At 40.8% G+C, this 19,705-nt stretch overlaps 1 protein-coding gene across 1 annotated transcript in view; it reads left to right on the forward strand.

Moving 5' to 3' along the window:
• The first annotated feature begins 488 nt into the window (after positions 1-488).
• CASR (calcium sensing receptor) overlaps positions 489-19,705 on the forward strand; it is a 72,952-nt gene continuing 53,735 nt past the window's right edge. Inside the window, exon 1 of the mRNA XM_027681576.1 lies at positions 489-533. The gene's annotated coding sequence lies outside the window, so the exon portion shown is untranslated. The remainder of the gene's footprint in view (positions 534-19,705) is intronic.

The following is a 19,705-nucleotide window of genomic DNA, read 5'->3' on the forward strand; positions in this document are numbered from 1 at the left end:
GTCCTGCTGCAGGGTTATGTACCCGGGGTGCCAACCTGTCGAGTGCCGCTGCATGAGGAACAACAGGACCAGGCACCAACGCCCGCAGGGAACTCGCATGCGGGTCAGCGCCCGAAGCCTGGCTGCGGGAAGGCTCATGGACAGGTATCCGACTTCCCTGCGCCTCCTGGGCGGTACGCGCGATGCCCTGCCCGGGGCCGCCGCTACCTGCGGGCGCGGCGCGGGGCGGCGCGGAGCGAGAAGCGCCCGGGCGGGTCGCTGCGGTCGCCGCCGCCGCCGCCCGCCCCGCCTTGCGTGGCCCGTGGGAGCGGGACCGGGTGCCGGAGGCGGCGGGGAGGGCTGGGACGGGGCCCTGGCCAGGGGTTTCTCTCTCCCCCACCCCCTCCTCCCCTCGCCGCCGGTTCCCGTGAGGCTGCAAGTGCCGCCGCGGCAGCTGGGGGGCCGGCGGGGGATGCTGCTGCCGCCGCCCTGCCCAGCGCCGGAGTAAGGGCAGGAGCTGGTGGCGGCAGGAGCAGCCCCGGCGGCGGGACGAGGTGAGCGGGGCGCGGGCCCGCGGGCCTGAGGTGGGTGCGCTCGCCCGGGAGTGGGAGCGGGGCCGGGGCGGGCAGTGCTGCCGCCGGGACCAGCCCGCCCGCGCTGGGGGCTGGGGCGCACGGGGAAGGGACGGGGCGCAGCCTGCGGGGTTTGGACGGGCGGCGAGGTGGGAAGCGCTGCGCAGCGCCGGGGTCTGGCTTTGGGGGTGCAAAAACCTGGAGAAGCAGAGCCCCCGGCGGAGCGGGGTGGGGAGCGAGCCGAGGGCGACGGGGGGCCGGGGGCATATCAGGCTGAGCCCGGCCGGCCATGCCAGACGCAGACGTAATTCCACGGAGGGACCCCTCCGCCTCCCCTCCCCAAATCTGGGGCAGGGTGGTTTCTGATACATGTGGGATCAGGCAAAAGGAGAAGTTTCCGTAGAGGTCTGAGGTGTTTTCTCTGGCTGAAGTTACCTAGAAATAATATTGAGGGGAAGAACAGTAATTCATAACAAAACTTTAAAGAGCAACAGGTTGTTTTACTGAAATCACACGCGCTGGGAAAAAAAATCATCTCAGTGATCCTGATAAAAAACGACTAGTAGCACTATCTTGCAAACCAATTTATAACACAATTAGGAGTTTTGGAAGCTCCTAGCACTGCTCAAAACAAATCTCACCATATATCTGAAGAGAGTTTCTGAAAACTAACGAAGCTGTCCTTAAAATCTTAATTTTTACTTACGTGGATACAGGATATGATACTTAGAATTATTTTTGTATGTTTGTTCGAAGTGTCTCCTTTTTACTGATGTTTTTTTCCTACTTGAAACAGGTGGTCCATTTTGCACAGCCCTCCTGCTCCCTGTCAGGCTCTGTCCAAATACCATTTCTGTGTGCCTTTCTGTGCAGCCCTGGTGCAAACTAGAATTCACATTGTTGGACACCTTGGGCTGGATTCAGAGGAGCAGGGGAGGAAGCTAGTAAAGGCTAGTAGCCCTCCATCTCCCAGCCATGACTAGTGCAGTGCTTCTGTTTGATCATGTATCGTGGGGAAGAGAGCTTTGCAGGCTTTTCCTGATTTCCCCTTTTGAGTAGCGTCTCTATCACTGTCGGGACTTTTTTGCCTCCTACTCGAGTTTCACCAGCTGGTGTAAATGCAGATAGGATGTTCTGGGAGGGGCAAGGTCAGGGGAGTATTAGTGAGGCGTTGCTTAGGCTATTTCCCAGGCAGTGTAGTGCCCCTGAAAATATTTATGCTAATTGTGGAAATTGGGGCCCTTAACTCCTGATCTTGATTTAGTCTGGGGCTGGACAACTATGGACTCTTTTCACTTACTGTCCTATGCTTCTCACTTCACTGTACTGCAGGAGTAAGCTCTCTTTTCAATGCAAGTTCCAGCCCTAGGAACATAACCCATTTCTGTTTCCTGTGCATTATCTGGGGCCTGGCCATTGATCCCTGTGTTGTGAACTCTGAATCTATACATCTCTTGTAGTTGTGAGAGTGGAAAAATTAGTAGGATTATTATTAGGAATATGTTTACTGAGCAGTGGTGAAGGGATCTGATGGCTGGTCAGATGAAATGCTATTTGAAAATCTAGTTTACATTTAAATGATGTAATTGAAGCTGTTGAAAAGTATTTAGTTTTAAAGTAGATTGATTATGGCAGTTTGGTGATGAGAAAGCATACAGAGCACCCCAAAGCAATTTCTTTCGTTCTAGGACAGGATAAGGATGATGTTTGGAGTCAACTATAAAATTAACAGGGTTATCCCAATTCTATGTCCAAGTATGTGTCAAAACTCATCACAGTATTTGACACCAGACTGTCCTACCTGTAAACTCTCAGAAAGGCTAATGATGGATCGGGTTGCATGCAGGTAAAATTCTGACATAATTCTCAAAGTAGCAATAGAGCGATATTGACAGTCGTACAGTTACCTCCTGTGCTAAATTTAATGGCTCAATGAAAAAATTCAGATCCCAGATTTGTCAGTCTGACACCCTTTCCACCATTCTCAAACCTCAATATTTTCTTGATATTTGATAATCTTGTTAGAATTATCTTCTGAAACATGAGCAAAAATGTCAAGTGAGACAGAGGGACCTTTTCAGTTCACTCCCATTCCATCTGCATGTTGGTTGCAAACTGTTGCATCTGTTGTTGGTTGCAAACAACCTCTTCTGCATAAGTTGATAGGCTTTCTCAGTCACTTATTAACTGCAAGAGTGCGGAATGCTTTACCTGCACTAATTTGTGCCAATGATTTTGAGAACATTGTTGACACGCAATTAGACTGTGGGAGGGCATTGACAGAGAGGTGGTAGCTTTAGTACCAAAGTCTTCTCTGCTGATGTTTCAAGGCTAATTCCGTATAAGCGTATTTTTTTGTTCATCTGTGAAAGTTAGGACAGATAAGCTGCTCAGATCACAAAATATGAGAGACTGTAATCTCTTCATGCTTACATGAAATGATAGTGAAGGCAATAGGATGCAGTGACTTAACTGTAAAGACAATTCCAGAACCTGTTCTGGGCTTGGATACTGACCTCAAGCAAACCATTTTCTTTTGGTTTTCTGGTTTCAAAAGTGAGGAAAATAACCATACCTCACGGGGTCTTGTTAGAACTATCTTGGTTAGAAACAGGGGTTTCTAAAGCACACTGGAATTTCCATGCAAAAAGCTTTGTATTGTCTTGTGATATGTTTGCCGTATGGGAACAGGCAAAGTAGGGGTTCAAAAGTTTCTGATCCTTTTTCCCACCACTTTCAGGAAGGTTCAACGAATTGTTGTGCACAGGGTCAGTTGGCCACTTCTCTGCTCTGCAGCCTTCAGATGGTCCTTATAACTAGATCCCCTGTGTCTGAAACCAGCTCTACTGATCTAAATCCATTTTGGAGCTGGAGAGAAAACTTTATGCTACTGTACTTGATAATTTTTATTTATTAATAGTTAGTTTGGGGCACTCGAGTCTGGCATATTAACCTGCCTCTGCCTCCAGTGCCTGGCACTGGGACAGAGACTGTTTGGTGCTGAATACTTTGGCAGACAAGACACTGAACACCTGGTTGAGTGTTAGATTCCGATTTTTGCATCTTGGAAAACAGATGTGAGGAGAGGGGGACCGTATTAAAAAGACCTGTGACATTTGCAGATGTAGATAACACAATGTTCTCTTGAGCAGAAAGTGAGGGCTGTTGTGTTGTGTCCTCAGTTTGGAGATAGATTTGATCCTCTGCTCCTCTGGACTTGTCAGAGTGCAAGTACTCGTGGTTAATGGTGGCACCGTGCGTGCTAACAGTTCCAGCACAATGCACAGGGAGCTGAAACCTGCAATGACACATACAAAGAGAAGAAAAAGAAGACAGAGGAAGGAAAGAAAGAAGAATGGGGAAGAAAAAAAGAGACAGGAGGCAAGGGTGGTAATAATGCTAGCAAAGGGAACGTTTTTCAGTAAGCAGTTCTGAATGTGGTGTAAAAAATAACAACTGAAAGTTTTATCTTACTACCCAGAGCCCAAATTCTTCCTTTGATCTCTGTACAAGCTTCCTTTTGGCATCTGTGGGAGATCAGTGGAGAGAGGGGAGTGTGTAGTCTTGAGTTTATGATGCAGCATGTAGACAGTCATGAAATGGAATTCAGTCCTCTCAAAAAATGATTACACAGCGTGAGCCAAGCAGAAGGTACACTCATGGTCCTGAAATAAATTATAAAAGCAGTCAACATAAAGACATCTCACAATCAAAACAGTGGGTAAGTTATCTGAATACTCTGCTCATAGCTAAACTGTTGGCATCTATTTTAAAAAAATTAGCTCGGTGACCATGCTACTGTCTACAGGAATTCCTTGATGGACTTTTTTCTTTCTGTAATAGTTTGCACAAATACACTATTTTTGAGACTTTTAACAGTATTCAGGATCTAAAACCAGTTATTTCAGCTTAATAAATTAGGAACACATTAAGTCACCTCTAATGAGTAACAATAAATTCTCTACAACTTCAGTTATGGGATCAGTTCAGTAAATTTTCCTAATTGAAGTGTTACCTGAAAATAGCAATATGGGAGCTTTAAAAGATAGATAACAGATGCACCAACCTGTCTGAGCAAACCAAATACACGAGAAGTCATTAAACTTAAGACAGTTGATTTCAGGATTTTTTTCCAGTTGTTTAGCATGAATAATCAACATATAGGTCTATTCATCTACAGAAAGCTCACTTTTATTTGAAAGAGTTTGACCTTTGATGCTTCTTTTTGCCTATTGTGCTGCTGCTATACTTGGACTCTTAATACCTTGAATTAAAAAAATTGGGAAACTAGGGGTTTGGAGTTTCTTTACATACATCTTATGAAAAGAAGAACATTTAGGAGCAACCCAAAGTAAAATCCAATACTGAAGTGTCACTATAAATCATTCCTGCTGTACGCAGCTTTGCTGGCTTTCTGCCTTCAGTCAGCAAGTCCTTCTAGCACCACAACACATCTCAGAGCAGTCTTCTGGGTTTTGCAAGCAATGGGGCTACTGACCTGTTACTTGTCTCCACTTAGGAGGCCATGTCATAAACCAATATAGTGGTCTACAGTATGCTCTGCAAACAGAAAAGAGAGATGGTTCCTGCCACAGAGTGCTGAAGTTGTCTCAGGCAGATGAGGTTAAGGAGATGAAAGACTGTTCGTCTTTCAATTTCACGTCATCATCTCAAGGCGGAGTTTAACAGATGAAGTCCTTTCCTCGAAGAAGTACTATCTAATCTGTATTTTGAGGTTTCTGTCCTCTGTGCTTTCTTTTTACCTTGTAACCTTAACATTCTTGGAAAGGGGAACGCTCATTCCCCATTCCTGTTTTTCTACCCTCTGGCTCACCCATTGCCAGACACCAGTAATTAAGCATTTGCTTGTGAAGTTTATTTGTTTGAGAACTGCCTGTGTAAAGCAACATCACTGAAGAGAAACTGTTGGATGAATGTAATGCTGTGGGGGAATTTCCTCTAGCCCCATTACTCCTGTCTCCTCTAGTACCAGCTGAAAGCATCAGGAATGGGAGCAGACTAAGTGTTTCAGTGAAGGTGCAACAGATCTGTGTCTCTTATGCTGGCTGTTAGTGTCAAAGTGTTCACCAAACTCAGGAGCTCCATAGAAGTGTCCACTCATGGCTGTGTTCACATGGTCCATTGCACAAAACTCCACAGAGGCAAGGAAAAAGGGAAGCTGAGATCTGGTGGTGATGGGGTTTCATCAGTGGATTTACAGATAAGGGACTGAGGAATCAGGCAATATTGTTTGCACCATTGCTTCTTCCCAGAAAGAACCTTTAAAGTTCTCAGTGAGTACCATCTCAGGTAGACAGAGTACAACACCTAACCTTGCAGCTGCTTCACCCCAGAAGGGCAAGGATCTTTTGCAGGTCCTGTGTCACATCTGCCAGACTGATGCAGTTACCTCTGATATTCTAGAGAGTCACTGTGTAGGCAGTTTAAATGTCTAGACTAGTGCCTTAGTAGTTAGTGCTTGTGGCAGGGATTGCCTCTTTATTCTCATCTTCCACCTTTCACCTCATTGCTGTCTTTGCCACACACAATGAGCATTTCTGCTCAGTTCTTTGGCACTGCTTGAAACCCTGTTGTGGAAAGCCATGACTGAATGGGTCCATGTGTACTACACCCAGTCTGCCATGGTAGCTGTTTTCAAGATGACCAGTTTAGTTGTATGTGTTTTTAAATGCTTTGAACACATCCTAATTTGTCCTCATTGGGGCCTTCTGACTAACCATGAGCAAGTCAGCAGTCCAAGTCCTGCAAGACTAATCCAGTTTTCATATTTCTCTCTTTATTCATATTTTAGAATTTAGAATTTAAATGTTTTACATTTAGCCTTTGAGGAGAAATTTAACTAAGCTGTACCCACTATATACCAGTGTTGCAGCTGTTCACATGCCATTCTTCCTACATGAGAATTTTGTGTTTTGAATTGTGGAGGTAGTTCTTTACAGGAACTTTGTGTTGGAAAGACAACAATCTGCTCAAAGGACAATTAATCTGTGCCACATATAAGTCCCACTGATATTTTATGCCTTCTGCATAGCCATATATTTTGCAAGACTGTCATATTCTTGCACAAATTATAAAATGTCATATCCTGCTGATGAATTTCCTCCATTCAGTGGCCTTCAGTCTAGGGAAAATGCACAGATTTATAAACCAAGCTGTAATACTAAATCTTCTGCTACCTGTTTTTATTATTTCAGGGAACCTGCCTACAGTCCTTATCTTGCCTTTGGGAGGCAACTGTAATTCTCCTGTTTTATGTATTGGAGATTGAAGGGGATGGATACAGTTAGTGAATGACAAACTGAGTATAAAAGTCTGGTTTCTAAACAACAGGTTTCTAAAAATAGGTTCCACTAGTTGTGTCACAATATCTTTTAAGTACATTACTCCATATGATACTCTTGTCTAAAGCATTTTAATGAGATTACAAACATTAATATAATCAGTGGTGTGTGAATGTATATGTGAATGTATATATGAATCTGTAAGCCTGAATTCTTCATATGGTTTAGACTTCACTCTTTAACAAACATATTGGTAACATATTATGCTTCTTTTACTTCCTAAGGTAATCTTGGGTTGAGTAATTTCAGCAGCTAGCTAGAGTACAATTACTGCTGCTTCTATTTCTCTAAGCAGGGTTTGCACAGTTCATGGTCTCTGATGTCATGTCCATTTGCATGGTTATTTTCATACCTAAGCCTTTGAAAGCATCAGTTAACCAGAAAGCTCTGCTTAATCTTAAAAAGAGGCCTTTACCCTCCTTCCTCCACAGCTAGATCAGATCACTTATTTTCAATGCTCTGCCTGGGAGCTTTCAGTAAAGAGATTTGAGCATTGTGTCTCTATGATGTGGTGCAGGAGGCACTGTCTCAGTGTGCTGACTTGCAGAGATGAGATCTCAACCCTCCAGGCTTAAGTAGCAGCTGGATGACACTTCTAGAGGTGGAAAAATCTCTGTGCCTAAAGAGGATGATGAATATCTCAAGAACTTTTGAGGACCTGAGCTTTAGTTCCTCAGTGTTAATAACTGCAATCCCTTCCTCTTCTGGAACTTCTGCAACATTTGCAACACAGGTATTTGTTGTACTCTACTTAAGCACTGATGTTTTGGTTCACAGCCGTGAAAGGCAGAAGTGTTTAGTTTAAATTGAAAACTGGGGTTCAAATGAAACTACACTGTACCCAATCACCAAGGTCATAGGTACATTCTTGCTCTGACCATAGATGCGTCAGTAATTCTGTGGCTGGAATCTGACACAAGCAGGATCTGTCACCAAATATTGGAAATAGCCAGAATGAAGCAGATTAGGTTTTTGGTAGTTGTTTTGCTGTAGTTATTTTCACTTCTTTCATAGAGTCTATTTCAGTTTTCAGTTGGGGCACTGAAGTATTTTGTGAAGGACAACAAAAATTGGACACAAGGCAGTCTTAATGGGAAGAAGCTGAACACAACTAGAAATATTCTGGTCATTGTCATAGGTGAACAATATGGAGAGAAGTGCAGTGTTTCTCCATGTTGTTGGACTTCCTTTGTGCAGTGATAGAATTGAAGGTATTCAGGTAGGGGCCTGATCTAGCCATTTGTTGCTACTTGTCAAACTGGAATTACTCTGGCGGAAGTAGGACATGTCTGACATTATATCATCAGCACCGTAGCTGGCGGCACAGTGTGATGAGAGATGCTGCAGTGTTAGCACTGAAACCAGCAGTAGTGAGGGGGCCTGGAGCAGATGTGGGGAACTGACAAGAATCAGTAGTGGGATGGGAGTTGAGACAGGCACAGAGCTGGCACTGTCTGCGTTCTCGCAGACCTGCCTAAGGGAAATGGGGGAAGAACATCATTCCTTGCACAGCTGTTGGAGTGAACAGGGTCAATAAGGTGAAACAAGGGACTGTGAATCTGAGTGCTCCGATTTGTTGTTTGTGTGAGGATGAGGCACTTTTCCTATATAATGTCTGGTTTCTTTCTCCCCTAATAACTTATTCCTTGCATTGTACATCAATATGTTATTTGTAGAAACAGACTTATTGTCTGTGAATGACATTGCAGCGTAGCACTTAATTTCCATTACTTTAGGTAGTGACTATTGTTAGTTATAGCTGCATATGATATTTTTAAGAACTTCTAGGTTGGTGACAGTGCCTGGCAAATGACACTAAAAATCCCAATGACATCCTGCAAGAAGATACTATTGACAAAGATTATTTCCCAGGAACAGATTATTTTAATGCCACTATATTGAAATAATGTGAATTACTTACTCTGAAATTACATATTTTTCCTAAAAGTTTTATAGTTTTGCCAAAATATCTTTCCTATAAGCAATGCCATGATATTGTTAGTGTTCACAGTTTTTAAAGTGAAATCTTGTTCTGGGAGGGGATTTGTAGTAGTCTCATTTTCTTATTCAATATGTCTGTTGTGATATTTATCAAGGTGATAGCTGCAGTTACTAAAGACTAAATCAAATCTTGGTGCTGTATTTTTAATTAATGTTGCAAAGCCAGCAGAGCTGACACAACAATTTGTATACTGTCTCTTCACATACCTTGCCCAAAGAATTAATGACATGTGACTGAGAATTGTTGACAGTTGTGCCAACAACCTCGGCGACACAGAAGAGTGTAGGTGACGCTGAGAGAGAGCGCAGTTTGTTCTAACAATCTGCTGTTGCTGATAGCAGTTTGTAAACTGGCAGGTAAGTTTGGAGGGATATCCATTAAAAACAATAACATTTTGTAAATTATAAAGAATATACTTGAACGCAACACATGTGGAGTATTAAGATTTTGTTTTTATAGGCAGAGTTCGAAACAGCTCTATGTTATATGGCTTTGTTTGAAAGCTCTGCTTGCAGTAAATCAGAGCACATTGAAATAGCTGTCTCAGAAATAAGAAAGGTTGGCTTGATAGAGCCAGGATTTGAACATACAATTCCAGACAGTAAGAAAAGTTGACAACACCTTGGCATCCAGATACTGTCTTTCATCCAAGGATCTGAAAGAGCTTTTAAAAATGTCTAATTACGGCATAACAGGTTCTCATTTTGTATCCAGGATTGTCAAAGTAGAAAAAATACACAACTGTAATTTTCAGGTTCAGATTTCTGTTGTTGGGTACTTACATAAATATTCATGTCATTGATCCAAATATAGGTTTAGATGGCAACTTGCATTCAAGTTTGGAAAATTATCTGATTTCCAGGCCCAGAGATTAAAAGGAGGAGTTTTTGATGAGCATATGAAACATGTAAAAGCCTAAATATTTTGTTTCTCATTGGGGTTTGTTATTTTAAGTTTCTTTGTTTCTTTTGCTAATTTGTCTCTGGCTTTAGCCAGTAATTGCCAGCTAACATATCTCTGTGATGGTTACAGTAATATTAGGCCACCATCTTCAGAAGCAAAGCAAAAATAAAAATTATTCAAGTATATAATAACCTTATGACTAGGAAGGAAAGAGAATTCATAATTCTTAGTTAAGCATGTAACACAGCAGTGCTGATGTGTACCTAACAATGCACATTTCCTCCTAAGTGAAGTATTTTAGGTGAGCAAGAGTTCACATCCTGTTGGGGAAAGGGATTATGAGATCCATACCTCTTAATTAAGAGAACATGATTTCACTAAAGTAGCTGACAGTGGGGTTAGATAACTTGTGGCTCTCATCTTTCCATTTCAATGCTGTGGGCTGATAGAAATTGAAGATAAACACAGTGGGATCGCAGAATGGTTTGGGGTGGAAGGGACCTTAACAATCATCTAGTTCCAATCTCCCTGACATGGACAGAGACACCTTCCACTAGTCCAGGTTGCTCAAAGCCCATCCAGCCTGGTCTTGAACACCTCCAAGGGTGGGACATTCACAACTTCTTTGGGCAACGTGTTCCAGAATCTCACCACCTTCACAGTAAAGAATGTCTTCCTAATATTTAATTGAAACCTCTTTCTGTTTAAAGCCATTTGCTCTTGTCCTGTCACTACATCCCCTGTAAAAAGTCCCTCTCCAGCTTTCTTGTAGCCTTTTTTTTACTGGAAGGCCACTATATGGTCTCGCCTCAGACTTCTCCAGGCTTCTTATGTTGGGGGCCCTGGGGCTGGATGTGGTACTCCAGGTGAGGTCTCATGAAAGTAGAGTAGAGGGGGAGGATCACCTCCCTTGACCTGATGGCCAGTCAGGATGTGATCGGCTTTCCAGGCTGGAAGTGCACATTGCTGGGTCATGTCAGTCTTCTCATTCACCAACACTCCCAAGTCCTCCTTGAGCTGCTCTCAATTGCCTTGCCTGTATAGCCTCTCTGCTTTGCCTTGCCCAGTTTAAATTTAAGTACTTCAGTGTTACGGCATCGTTCCATCCAAAAAGTTTAGGGAGAACAGTTTTTAAGTTGAGATGTTTCTAAAATCCAGAGACCTATTTCTTCAGTACCAGCCAGCTCCCTTAATGTTTCCTGAACCTGGGAAAAATACCTCTGAGAATTAAAATCCATCTTCTCCCAATGGTCCTCAGCTATGAAATACCTTGTTGGAACCACAGGCAGATGCGTGATACATAGAACAGTCCTGTAGCTACATTGTGTCATGCAGGGCTGGGGCTGGCCTTCCTTTGTTACTGGATTTGGGCAACTGCAAAAATGACATAAAGCTATTTTTGTTTCACCTCTGCTGGTCTTATGCCAAGAACAGCTTGGAGAACCTGGGCATGACTTGTACAGCAACATTTACTAATGTGTAATTATTCATTGCAGCACATAGTCTCTTCTCAGTCAACTGTTTAATCTATGGGTGGTAACATGCCTTCTGCTGACTTTAATTCTTATTAATAAAGCAATAAAATCTTTATCTGCATGGATTGTGTAAATCTTAAACAGGCAAAAAATAAACCCCTCTTCCACAGTTTATTTAGTTTGTAAAGCTCACTGTAGTCCTGGCATCTGTTTAACGCAGTGCATGTTTACAGTGCATCTTAAATGGTTATGAGTAATAATTATATATAAAAATATACAGATGCCCTTACTCTGAAGAAAATTCATAACTATATAAAATTGCAAACCTTACTTACTATACCTCTGTTTTTCCTAAATGCCTGAAGACACAGAAAGTATCTTGTGGTTCCTCTGCAGATTGCTAACTGAACTGTCCTTCTCACACTATTTTCTGAGACCATTTCTTCAGAAATATTCTGCATGTTCCAAGACTCTACACTGATACATGTAAAACTACAATAACAGCTGCCTGACATGATATTATTCTAGGAATACTCTATGAGTTTGTAAATACAGATTGTATGATAAAGTGAACCTCAGCTAATTGAAAAATCAAAAGGTCATTCTCATTCATTCTATACTCAGATGAAAAATTAAAAAATGGATGAATAGAGCAGCACAGATTTGAGCTCATGTTGTGGAGCTGAGTTAATTATTTCTTCAGCTCAGTCCTAGTTCATGTGCTGCCGTGACTGAAGTTATTTCAGCTCATTTTAACAAAATAGCAAAATAATCATTCAGGTTCAGCTGTGATTGAGGAAAAGCTCTGCTCCCTGGCTACAGGGTGATTTAATAATGCATAAGTAATCAGATAATCACAAATTGAATATAGGTAATATTCAAAGCAGGTTCTGAAATTGTAATTAGCTTTACACAGATTTTAATATTTGTTTAGAAATTTGTATCAGGAACTAATTTACTTCACAGTTTTTCATGTAATGTTTACTATTCCATAGTCTTAAATTATTATTAGTTTAGAAATTAGAAAGCATGTACACAACTATTGGATCCTTTTATGGTCACACAATATCAAGAGAAAGAAAGTTTCTCAAATGTTGTTTGTCTGGACAACACTTCTGTACTCATAAATTAGAACAGAGTTTGAACCTTTGTTCAAAGCTGTACCTGTTTAATCCACCTCCTGGTTTCTGGTGCTCTGCATTTTTCTCACACTGCCCCTACATTTCCTTTTGTCACAGCTTTCCCACATTGGTAAGTTTGATTCAATCCTCTTACTGTATGGTTTGCAAAGCATGTTTGGAGGTTCACGTTCTGCAGGTGAGAGATGTGTTCTTCAGCCCAAGTTAAAAGTCTGGTTTTCAAGACCTGAGCTGGGCATCTGAGGAGACTGCCAGTGTGTTCACAAAAATCCAGCAGATTCTTGTGGTTCTGTGTGAACAGGGAAGAGGGAGACTGAGAATGTTTTGAATTATACTGCTCTGAAGGAGAAATGAGGGTGGGATTTGACAGAGAAAATGAAATTATGTAAATCAAATTGTGGAAGCATATGGAGTTGTACCAGTTGTACCAGTTGTACTCCAGTTTGATGGAGTTGTACCAGAAACAGGTCTATATTTATATGCCTACATATTTACAGACAGGTCTAGATAAAATACTCTGGCTTAGGGAAAGCTGATCCAACTGCAGTGGGTGATCCATTTCAACACGTGTCAAATGCATTAACAGTAAATGGTGCTTAAACAGATGCCTGTCACAAAGCCTGAACTTTTTAAGATGATGGGCCTGTGTAACCATACTGGCTTGGAACCTGTGTCCTTGCAAATGAGACATCAGGGTTTTTTCCCTAAAAAATGTGTTGTTTTAAAGCTGCAAGTAAAGACTATTTTGCTTATTTTCACTGGGCTGACATGATGCAAGCTTTAATCAACACGGCTAGATCCCAGAAGATGCAGCAAAGCTGAGAGTCTTACTAGGACGGCCAAAACCAGGAACAGGAGGCTGACAGACACACAGACAAAGCCACACTGATGGTTTATGTGTTTTTAAATACATAAATGCATTAAATACCTGAATATAAACATATGTTTATAAATTCAGAAATACTAATCACACAAATACAAAAATATGAACAATGGTGGTGTCTGATTCATAGTTCTTGATAGAAGATATGATGACAAACACACATGGTAAGGACAATTGAGTGAAAAATACCTCACCTTTGACAAAGGAACAGTTGAACTTGGGTTTCTGGATTTCAGCAGAGCAATCCTCATTTTTTGTCTCCTAAGTACAGTTTGAGCATTGATTCTTCCTGATGGTCTTAATGTGTGCACAATAATATGTTTGGAGAATTTACCCAACTGCATGCTACAGTCAGAATAGACAGAAAGTTAGTGTGGGGTTTTAAAAACACTCTGAATGTCTATGTCATTCGGTGGAAAATTTAAACACCAGTGAAAATTTACTGGCCCAAGAATATAGCAGGCTTGCAAAAATTTTTTTTTTAAAAAAGTAATGATGCACAGTCATAGCAGTAAGAATATTCATTGCTAATGATGAGACTTACTGTTAGAAATATGAAGTCCTTTTGCCTCAGTGCTTAAATAGCTTATAACTGTTGGAGATGATGATGAGACCTCAGGTGGGAGGTTAATTATCCCAGCTCAGTCTGTCTTGTTCTGAAATGAGCAGTGATGATTTCTTTTGGAGAGAGAACTTGGGCAAGTTATATAGTATAGAGGTATGAATCCATTTTTTTTTCTGTATCTGTACATAAATTTTGGTGTATACTGTAATACTGGGATGCTGATAACAAAAATAACATGCTCTTATAATTGTCACTTCTTAATAATCTCTCTCTAAAATGAATGGTAGAATTTTTTTCCTGTCTCTCCAGAAAGCTCTTTGCTGGCTTCCTCTAAACTCTGAAGACATAGTCCCTTGATACTGATGTTCCAGACAGAACTATTAGTGCTGAGCCTCCAGACAGAGAAATTGAATTTTCAGGCTCAATGTTGTAAGGCTTCAAAGAGCTGAAGGCATGGAGAGAGACTGGCATGAAATAGTATACTTCTCCCAGTTTCACTTTTGGGAAATTAAATAAACATTTATAAATAAAATCGTGAAAGCATTTTTTAAAATTAGATGTGTAAGCATTAGCTGTTCATTAGTTCTTCCACTTGCAAATAAATTGTAGCAAAGAATAATTTGTCTTCCAAGAGTGTGGTGGCAAGGATTAATTTAACGTTTATTAGGAAGTCTTAGATCCTTGGAGAGAAGCTATGTGAGGAGTATGCAGTATCATTATCATAATTTTATATATAATAATATTCTGTTCTTTTCTTTTACTGAGGAACAGTTATTCAGTCTCAACATCCTCCATTCTCCACAGAAGAGGTCAAAGCTAATTATTGTCTATTTACGGACTAGGGAAGCAGACATTGCACAAGTAAATGACTGAGCAAGAAATGAAGCTGGCAAGAAATTAGGCATATTCAGTGAGCACTCGAAATCTCACTGATACGGTTGTTTACTGAAGTGCCTCCATCTACTGTTTTCTTAGCGATGTTTCTATTGCTAATGGGCTGAGCTCAGAAAGAGGTTAGAAATGCTAATGTAGTTTTGTGTTCTCCTTGATTCCTAATAGGGGCTGCTTTGTTTTGTTCGAAATTGCTTCCTTCATCTTTGCAAATAGCAAGAGAGGTGATTATGCTGTTTTCTGAAGTTTTAGGAACAGTCTGCCTTGACATTTTATAATTTGGAAAGGTGATTTTGCTGAGTCTTTAGCAAAGGTCTTTAACAATGTTGTCTGACATAATCAAGATCAACAACAAAAAGGTTGAATGATTTGACGAAAATTTGCTGCTCCCAGTCACTTCGTAAATTTTTGTTGCCTTGACTGTTGTGGTGCTACTCTTTTAATGACGGTCTGATATCTTAAAAGAGTTTTCTAGTTTATAGAAATCCAGATTTGCTCAGGTGCATTTCTGTGGTACACCTTTGGTCTGTCTTTTCAATATTGGGAAGGGAGATCTATTGATAGATTAATTTTAAGAGTATTTCCTTTCACTTTGTATCATAATTGCTCTTTTAGATGGCTACAGATCTGGTAGATTTGGACTTAACAAGGGCCCATTTTGAGTATTGAATCTGTACAGTCAAAGTAGAACATCACTTTAGTGAGAAGCCTCCAGAAGGTTCCAGGTTCAGTGTTTGCGCTTCCCCTTTTAAGTGTGGGCAGCTCTCGTGCAAGTAAGCTACCAATGAAATAACCTCTTGCTCATCTGTATTTATTCTCCTCTTGAGGCTTTGTCTTTGCTGTATTCAGTGTCTAAGTCAAAACAAAGCATCGCACCATTGCTAACACTGCAGGTTTAGCCTGCTATCTCAACATCAAGCCAGGCTTGTTCTGCTTCACTACAGGAGCACCCACAGGAAAAGGGCTCTGGATCTGGAACTTATCGGGGTTTTTTGTTTATGCTTGAGACAAGTATACATGTGACCTAGACTTCAACTTTTACTGTGCTGACACTATAGGAAACACTTTCCTTGTCAGTAAATTGATATGTCAACACCAAAAGTAGTTTTAAGAGTTATAACTAGTGGCTACTTTTTAGCTTGGTTTCTGGGCGTTTTTTTTAGATGGACTTTAGGGGCTGAAACATCACAACTCTGCTAAGTGAATTAATCCTCAACAACCAAAGTTTAGATGATCTGCAGCAGAATTCAGTGCCACATTGTTCTCATTTTATGACAATGACACATCTATAGCACCCTCTATACAACACCGGCTTTTGTTAAGTCCTGAGGCTTGAGTTGTGTCCTGTGGAGCTTTTAAAACTGTCATGAGACATACATCACATATACCCTCCCTTTACCAAAACGCCATGCATGTCTTTTGCTCCACACAGACTCTGGAGAAACAAGCCTCTGTGAGTCATGCAGTGATTGCATCCCCTGAAGCAATATGTCCTTTTTTTTTTTTTTTTGCTTTAAAATCTTGTAAATCTATTAAGTCTCTGGGTTTAAGTTTGTTATTTACATCTCCCTGTGCAAATCTAGGGAGATAAGAAGAGAAAACAGTGAGTTAGCTGCACTTGGGATTCTCGCCAGTCTTTGTGGGATGGAAAATTCCTTCCTAATTCCATATCTGACTTTAAATTTGACCCTCAGCGTGTGAGCAAGATAGACCAACATACGCACTTAAGAAAAAATAGATCCTTTGTATCCTAACAGGACACTGGTGCAACTTTTTCAGGGTCCCAGTTTAACTGCTGCCAATCAGCAAAGCTTTGTCTTCCTTCAAGCACCCTAGAGTGTGTGGGTAAATTGGGCATCAGAAAAAAGAACTGTCTTCTCCCTCCTGCAGGCTGTCCACAGAAGCCTTGAAACATGAGATTTAATTATAGAGTCCATTTCAATGCAGAGCCACCAGAAAGATATGTTGAGCACAGCACAGGAAACCACTGGTGCCTAGGGGAGAGTTGTAATTTTGTACATTCCAAATTAGTGATCATTCATACATTAAAACCATCTTCTTCAGTGCTAACTTTTGTGTTTGTCTCAGCTTTTAACAAATACGGTTTCATTTTACAATCTAGGGGACTGATTTGAAAATATGGAATAGGTTGAGAATGAGATTGATTTCTGAGTGATCTTTAGAAATTACTCCCCTCATGGATACCATCCCTTTAACAAAACCTTTGAGATCTATCCATAAACTAGTTTTGAATCCATTAATTGCAATTTTTAAACTGGTCAGTAATATGCCTTGGACATGTCCATATTGTACGCTACATAGTAGTCTTTATCTATTCATTACCTCATAAAAAGAACAGTGGGGTTTTTTTTAAATATGGTTCAGATTAATCATATTTAGTTCTCATTGATTTTTAGAAAGAATACAGACTTAATTTCATTATTGTATCCAGATTGATAATGGGGTACATATTTATAATATATATCTATAATAATATATATTATATTGATGCCTATAATTTCCCAGGCCTTCCTTTTTTGGTAGTTATTTAGTAACTAGATACACTTGCAATTCTCTGACCCTTTGAAATTTTCCCGTTTTTCCATGAGTTGTTCAGTATCAACACTAGTGATTCAGAGAACTCCTCATTTAGTTTATGTAAGACTCCAGGCCTGTTGATTTGAAAACATTTAATTTTAGCAGATCTCGTCTCACATCTCCTTTTATTACCTACAGTGAATTTTGTTGGGCTGACGTAATATGGGATGATACATTCTACAGCTTCATTCCAAGGACAAAACAGTGTGCGAAGGGCAAAATGTTTATTGGATATTTCCGCCTTTTTTGATTGTCATTTACAGTTTTATCACCCACATCTAGCAATGGGCTCATGGCCAGTCTCAAGCACATTTTGTATTTGCAAAAATGTCTTTTTTGCCTCTTTACCTCTGTTAACTATTTAACATTTCCTTGATTTTATAAATTTCCCTCATAATTTCCCTACACATTGTATCTTGGAATTTGTTATTAACTTTAATTTCTCCTTTCTTCCATATTACAAATCAGTGAATTTTAGTATTTTTTATTGTCATCTTTTATTCCAGATAGCTTCTGGTTTAGTGTAAATATTTTTGTGCTTAGAAGTGCATTGGATTGGCTTAACACTATAATTTACATTTCCCATTTGATTTTACACTACCAGTCAATGGGAATGATGATTGTTCTAAACTTTCGGAGTTTGTCCCATTTAAAGCTCCAAGCCTAACCTGTAGAACCAGTCCTCTTGTATTGGTTGATGCCACATTCTGCTTGCATATCCTAATTGTAAGCACATCACCAGTATGAGTACCTAGGCAATTGCCAGATTGAGACAAGCACTTAAAACTTCTAGTTCATCAGAAACAATTCTGTGGCTGAATTTTATTGAGCTTTCACAGGGAAATTTTTATGTTACCCCTAGAGCCCTGGGAAACTTAACCATCATTTTCTTACTGGCCACTTGACAGGTACAGCACGTCCCCCATGACACAGTTTATTTCAAGTTATCAAGGAAATTGTAATAAGAAGCAGGCAGGAAATGTGAGTAAAGAGTTATTAGAAACAATTCCGGTGAGTTTCCCAAAGGAAGCATGAGGGTTTGCCTGAAAATCCCTGATTTTTTTCCCTCCCACTGGCTGCTCGTGCTTGCTCCATGCTGTTTGCCGCCCCTGCTGTTGCACTAGTGGGAATGTTTATAGGGCTGTGATGTAAATAAGAGCACCAAAACCCAATCAGATTTTTAAGATGTCACCGGTGAGAATGTGTTCTGATTTACAGATGGGTCCCCTGGAAATTTTATCAGCCAAATGTCTGTTCTTGGAAGTTTTAATACTAGAGTGAAGAAAACACAGGATATTTTGTACCAGTCCTCAAGGTGGAGAGCTAAAATGGATATAGGTTGTCCTTTACACAGTGGCAAGTATAGAGCACTTCTGTAACTTCAATGCTGTTATGAGCAGTTTTGGCTCCAGCTTAAGGATGCTTCATTCTGAGATAACATAGGACTCCCCCTCAGATAGAAAAGGGAGAGAAAAAAGTCAGTTAAATAGCTGGGATCTTGTTGGGAATGGTGAAAGCACATTTAAAAAGGACCATCAGAAGGGAAACCTGTCCTTTCCACTGTGAAGTATACTTTTGGTTTATTTTTATCACTTTAGGTAAAGGGGTGTCTGGTTCATTCCCTGGTATTGCACTCTTGTTGCTGGAGAACAGATCCCTAAATGAAGAGGTTCCTCACCTTTTGAAACTTATAAATGGTTTGTATTTCCTCCCTCTGGTTCTTTTTCTGAGATTTCCCAAGGGCAAGGGTAGCATTTCATTCTTTGGGCAGTTTATAGGGTGCCAGGAAATATTCTGGGAGTAGCTCAAGAGAGAGCAGAATGGTTTTCTTTCGGTAGGTAGCAAGATTCCTCCCAGGAAAGGGTAAAGTGGGGCTGAGAAATGGTGAATGAACATTGGGTTAATGGCATGAGCTCCTTCCATCGCTGTTCCTGAGTCACCTGCCTTTCCTCTCACTCACCTTTTCTCCCACTCACTTTCTCCTCCCATACAGATAACAAAAGCAGCAATTATCTCAGCCCTTATTAAGAACCATGCGGGGATGGAGTGAAGCCTGGGGGGTGAGGGGCTATCTCCTGTGGAAAAGATTACTGGAATTGGATACACTCATCCAAGTCTGGCCCTCTCCTTGTACTCCTTCATTTGACATGTAAATCCTCATAGCAGCACAACCAGGCAGCATGATGCCCCATTATAAACAAGGCTACACACATAAAGGAAGTCAAGGAAGAAAATGTGGGTTTGGTGGGTTTTCTTTTTGTTTGGTTTTTTTGTTGTTTTTCTTTTTTCCTTCTCTTCTCTTCTCTTCTCTTCTCTTCTCTTCTCTTCTCTTCTCT

The sequence above is a fragment of the Neopelma chrysocephalum genome, unplaced genomic scaffold (genome assembly GCF_003984885.1).
Source record: "Neopelma chrysocephalum unplaced genomic scaffold, ASM398488v2 Primary Assembly neopelma1_60, whole genome shotgun sequence".
Classification (NCBI taxonomy): Eukaryota; Metazoa; Chordata; class Aves; order Passeriformes; family Pipridae; genus Neopelma; species Neopelma chrysocephalum.